A 6,759-nucleotide genomic window follows, 5' to 3' on the forward strand; every position below is an offset into this window, starting at 1 on the left:
GACAAAATAATAATTTTTACATCTCTTTTCTGAAAAAACAAATACATTACTCCACCATAAACGGTCCATGCGGTCCACAGCTGCCAGTTTTCTACTGTAAAAACAACATTTTGTATTTTACAGTGTATATTAAGATATAAGGGGTATACTGTGTATATTACGTTATGACAGTGTATATTAAGGTTTGAGGGTATGAGAGTACATATCATGTCCCGGGCGTATCTTGTGTTATAACTAGACTGTGTAACACTGTTTATACTGTAGCGAATTCGGGGGACAACGCAACCACAGGAACTGCCGCGGCCGGGGTGCGAACCTGTATCTCCCGCACCGCAGGAGACATCGCTAACCGCTCGACTAAAGGCTCAGACCCGCCAGCCAGCGGCCAGCGTGTCTTCTTATCCATGCACGTTACAGTACCCCCCCTCCTTCGGGAAGTGCGTCCCCGCGCTTAAGCATATCAGCTCCTTTACGCCTCAGGGCGCATACGCTTCCGATGGCCCTACGGTCGCTCCATCCCACTTCTGACACCAATGTAGCGAATTCGGGGGACAACGCAACCACAGGAACTGCCGCGGCCGGGAAGCGAACCTGTATCGCCCGCACCGCAGGAGACATCGCTAACCGCTCGACTAAAGGCTCAGACACGCCAGCCAAGGGCCAGCGTGTCTTCTTATCCATGCACGTTACAATACATAGTGAGGAAAGAAGCCAAACATTTATGAATAAATGCAAGTTTTAATATTTCACTATTCTGCCATTGCTTGTTATATTTCAGCCCTTTGTTTCCAAGCCAGGACACATCCAGGCAAAGAATCATTCTGCTTTAGTTCATACTTTTAAGTTTTGAGTCCAGTTTTAAACTGTATGAAATATACCTCTTTGGAAAAAATGACACATTGCCATGGCAGGAATTCAGTCAAACCACTGTATGTGTGAGAGACGAAAGAGGAACTGCCTCCAGCAAGCCTGGCACACGAGCTGCCGGCTGCAGGTGTCCTGTCACATGGCACTCGATGATCATTTGTATTCACTCTCTCATTCTGCTCAGATTTTATGCTTGTCAAAAGAAGATAGATCTAGTCTATTGTACAGGGCGTCATTAGGGGTCCCCATACTTAACATTGCTGAAAAATTAATCTTCAGGGTTGTTGCAAAAGAACAAAGCATTGTTTTATGCGTGGCACGCTATGTAAATAACCGAAGCCTTTGAGACAACATCTTGGTCATTTTACATCGCTGCACCCTAAAATCTGCCATTTAAAGATGCAATAATAGAAGTATATGTGAGAACAGAGAGAGTATGATGATTTAATAGTCATCGCTTGAAGGCCTAACAGTTGATTCTCTACAGTTGAACATGATTGATATCTTCTGAGGAGATTTGTAATACTCTGATTACAGTATTGTGTATCACACATACAGTATGGGAGGTTTTATGTAATATTTACAAGGTAAAAATGCTGAAGCATACAGTCAAACAGGATAAATCAGTGCATTAAAATTCATAACCATCGTGTGAAAGAGTATCACTCAGTATTCCCGAAGCCCCGAGAACAGAGTCATCAAAACACAATCCTCTATCTTTCCATCTGTACGAATTAATTAAGATGACTAGAGAAAGCAGCGTTTTTCAAGGACATCGGTGTAAACCGATCTCCTGAATGGACAGAAGGAAGAGCGCAATTAGCCATAAACTAGATTTGTGGCTGCGGAGGGGTACAGATTATTGCTCAGTCATTTATATCTTCCAAGCCAGTGAGCATTGGGGTCTGTATTCTGTGTTAGCATAAGAAAGGAATCAGGTCCTGTGAACTTCCCCGACCTATTGACCCGGCTCCCCAGACATGAATAGCACCACTTTCAGGCTCCCCAGCCTCTCAAACAGGCTTTAATCATGCCTGAAGTCCCAATCATGGTAATTTAATATATCTCGAGCCTCTGGCCACTTTAGTAAAGCCCCTCTACAGTTTGTTTTAGGCATTCACTGTTTCTCACCTCATCATTGCCGCTCCTTATTTGGCAAAAATAAGGGGCCACTATCACACCACAAGTTGCTTTTCATCATCTAAATAAGCCCTACTTCAACACAATTAGAACAGTTTTTCCTTTTATTACTTTTCAGTCTTTTCAAATTATTCCAACAAAAAAAGAGAGAGAGAAAGAGAGAGAGAGAAAAAAGAAGCTTGCCAAGGCTAGATACTTGCTTCCTACCCAAAGAACCATGTTATATAAAGTCTCCATGGAAGAGATGGGGGCTGTCTCAGATAGATTACTGTCTTTACACATGTCAACTGTACGCCCACAGTCACCAAACCCACACTGCCCCGCTCCTCTTGCTTTTTTACATACATGACACATATAAACACACACACACACACACACACACACACACACACACACACACACACACACACACACACACACACACACACACACACACACACACACACACACACCCATCTTTTTAGACATGGTGCATTTAACAACAAGCGTAGCTGCTGTCAGACAGCTCACCATCTGGGCCTTGTGTGTTTTTGCCTGGTAAATGTCATATCCTCTCATAATCGTAGATAAGCTTTACGCATCCTTGTTGCCGTGGCTCCAGTCACCACATCAGCAGAGTCTTTGAGGTTTACAAGACGCAGCAGTTTAAAACCTGAGAGATGATGTCTTCTTTTGGAAACTACCACATGCCTGTAAATGTTATGCTAACAAAAGCAAGGATTTAACCTATATGGAGATTTTTTTTCCATCCTGTATGAATCGTGCCATAAAATATATCAAGGCCGTGAAAGGGAATTGTTCGATTATAGCACCTGACCAATTGTAATAGTTTTTCTCGGGTGTTTCTTAGCAAGTATATAAGTAAATAACCACAGGCATGGCCGATAGGAAGTCTTTTAAATTTGACTGCAATTCATTTCCTGAGAATAAAGGCTGTTGAACCCCCACAGTCTCGTTTATTGCACACAGTGTTTCACAACTTCACCAGCAGAAGTTCACCAGTTTTTTGTTGTTGTTTTTTTTAGCACACTGCAACAGGTCCTTTTTTCCCCCAAGGTTATACCCTGTCTACTTGCTTGTTTCAGCCTGACATCCTGTTACACAACTCTATGCATCCTAAATCTTTCAGCAATTGTTTTTGGAAATTTCATAGCTAAAACTACATGTTCCTTTTTTTGGGGGGTGGGGTGCTCAGTGAACTCAAGAAGTTTCCTTTGAGATGTGAAAGCAGTATACATAATTTCTATCTAAATGGAAAAGGTCTAGTATCTTTTCAGCCTTCCATGTTTGGTTTCATCTATGCATTTTGTTTCCCTTTCTTCATTCCTCCATCAATTTCACTGTTTTTTTCCTTGGCTATGGGGGAAATGAACACAGACATGGGTGAGAGAAATGGTTTCCCTGTGGAAACTTAGATTTTAAGGTGAAAGTTGTATTTCTTTCTTTTGGGGTTTCAGAGTTTCACTGAATCCCGTCTGTGCCCATGCCATGATGCACACCTGCACCAATGCTGTGATTTGGATACTTCCACGAAGAAAAAAAAGGTAAAACAGCAAATAATTTTAATCATTTGAGTTTGCGTGTGGCTAGTGTGTTGCTTGTATAGTATCTCAGTAAGTTGGTTTTACAGGACATTTGTACTTCATGCTAGTGTCTGCAACAATATTAGAGGATATTATTAAATCATTGCCATTATGGTATAGTTGAAACCGTTGAGGGACTCCCAACACTTTGCAGTCAGATTGAATGGTGGTTTAGAAGCAGTGGTCTGACTGTATCTTGCAGTTTTAAAAAAAAAAAAATATAATCTATGGCCATCATCTGGCTTTGGCAGCCTGACTTGCTTCAAAAGTTGCACTGACAAAAGGATTGCTCAGAGCGCAAGTGGTAATTTTCCTAACGGAGAATTTGTATCCTTTTAGATGAGAAAAAAGATACCTCTTGTGTGTATGTTTTTCATATGTTGTTTCTACCAAGATGATATAAAACCTTTCTTCAAGCTGTTTACTGTCATGTGTTTAGTTTTACCATCTTCATGCACTTTGCAGTTAATGTCAAACAAAAACAAATACCTTAAAATACTACATATGGGATCTTAAAACTATGCAATGAATCCAACTAGACCTCTAGAACAATGTAGTTAATATGAATGAACAATGACTTTTAAATGCCGAGAAAAGAAAGTCAAAATGCTTAGAGATATTGGGAATAAATAAAACTTGAAGTCCACTATCTCTACATGGACAGTTTTGTGTCCACATGCAATCTATGAATGCAGGACGTCGGAGCTACTTAATCTCTGAATTACTACTACCTATGAGAAATCACCTTTGGCAAACTTGTTAACCCTACTTGCTGAATTGTCATAGGCTCTTGACTGAAAATGTTCTATTATATTTTGTAAATAAGATTAGTATTGGATTATATTCTATTTTTTGTACCCCAATTCTGCTAACCTAGCCTGCCCTGTCCTGTTTAGCCCCATTTTTTCACAGGACCTCAGCAAAACAAATCTCATGAAATCATCAATTCGCCCACTTGATGTCATTCCCACAATCCATTCTGAAATAGGTATAGCATCTGTTGGACCCAGACAGGTCCATATTGGAAATAGTTGCCTTACCTCCGGTTGTGCTCTAGAGTACATCAAGTGAGCAAGTATTTAACCCAGTCTAAAAAAACTTGACCCTTCTCTGTTGCAAAACTCCCAATGCACTTAATTCCAAGCTGCCTTTAAATTTTCCAGGTCCTAGAAAAAAGTTGATTTGTTACAATCAGTAGAGGCGGACCCAAATGCAGACAATGGAATTAGTAATATAAAAAGGGTTTATTGTGGGAATAAAGGGGAAATAGGATGGCTGGCAAAGTGGAAAGTAGAGAGGCCATGGCGGCTGTCAGAGCTAAGCTGAGCTGGATGGTGGTTAGCAGAGTTGAGCTGAGCAAGACAGGCGGTCAAGAAGTGAGCGTGGCTGGCTGAGGATAAGCTCAGGGGTATAGTAAGCAAGCAGGCCAGGCAGGCAGGCAGGGGAACCAAAGAGTAGTGATCCTGGAAACACAAGGAAATCTTAAATACAGGTAATGCCAACAACACAAGGAACAACTCTTTATATGCTATTGCAGAGCAGCCAAGAGCGAGAGACTACAACGATCTGGCGATATATTGTTGAGTTGATGGAAGGCAGGTGTAGTGAATGAGCCGCAATCAGGAGGGAGCCGGAGAGTGCCAAAAAAGGAAGCCACATCCACACTACATAAACACAGAGACAGATGGGAAAACTGTGGAAGTCCTGGATGAGCTGGCCGGATATCCAGCTGTGTTCCTCTGGGCCGTATTCTTCCCAGTCAACCAGATACTGGTAGCCACGGCCTCAGTGGCATACATCCAACAGCTGCTGACAGTGTAGGCTAGGTGGTCGTTGATGACCCAGGTGGGTGGAGGAACAGCTGGAGGGTACAATGGACTGATAGAAACTGGGAGACATAAAAGGTGGAATGAATTCTCATGGAGAAAGGCAACTTGAGTTTAAGGGCAGAGGGATTGGTGGTACAGCCTATCCCATAAAGGTCCAATGTATCAGGGTGTTAATTTTCTGGATTCAGTTTGTAAAGGAATATCTTTTGAAGAAAGCCACACTTTAACTTGGCTGGTACTTTGGTGCTGGAGTCCAGTGATGGTCAGCAATGCATTAGTGTAAATGACCCATATAATTTTGTCATAATATTTTTTATTATTATTGATTTGTATGGTGCTCATTATTGATTTGTATTTGGTGCCTAAAGTACAGTCCTGATTGATATAACAGCGAATTACACTTCCTTTTGTTATGTGACCTTTATTTGAATAACTCTGGTCTCCCATAATGCTGTGCGCCGCTGCGAGAAAACGGCAGAGCTAAACTGAAAGTTGAAGACGATGGTCATGTTCGCTATGCACAGAACGAATTCACAATTTATAGTTCATTGATCTTCATCATTTATTTAGCACCTAGCTGGAAGGCGAACAGCTCTTAAGGTGGTTCTATGGTGTGTCTACGGTGTGACTAGTAAATGCTGCAATAAATGGTCTGATACCGGCAGGCAGCTGGCTTGAAGGTTTGGTGTGACGGTCAGACTCTAAAGGTATGGAACATTTCATTGATTGATAAGGAACAATTCATCTTCACTGATAACATTGATAAACATATGGTTTGAGAAGAAAAGGTTTAAGAAGAAAAAGACATCAACAACAATGGACATTTATTGAATTTGATGTTTCTCAATGTGAAGCTGATGGGACTTTATGGAACAAATAAGTTCACACAAAGTAACAAGTGAATCTAGTGACTTTGTTTATTGACTGTTATTATTATTACTATCCATTTACTGATCATCCTTCCTTGTTGACTGTAAAAAAAAAGGGGAAAATGTTTAATGCATGATTTATACAGTCTGAATGGTAACTGAATGTTGTATTCAGTGGAGAGATTGATATTATAACCTTGCAGTCAGTAATATAACAGTCAGCCTACAGTAATAGGCTCTAGTCCTCTAAGCTGTCTGTAGCTATACCAGGTTCTCTGCTCCTCTATTCGGGTAGTCTATGGGCTATAGTAAAGGCAAACAATTCATTACATCACATTTATCATGGCAGAATTGAATATGACCGAAACAGAGAATCCTGCCCCACAGTCGGAGCTAGAGAATCAGATAAATAGACTACAGCTTAAAATTAGTAAGCTACAAGAGGCTCTCAACGAAACGCTAGAGGCTACC

Source organism: Lampris incognitus, chromosome 4 (assembly GCF_029633865.1).
Source record: "Lampris incognitus isolate fLamInc1 chromosome 4, fLamInc1.hap2, whole genome shotgun sequence".
NCBI classification, from domain to species: Eukaryota; Metazoa; Chordata; class Actinopteri; order Lampriformes; family Lampridae; genus Lampris; species Lampris incognitus.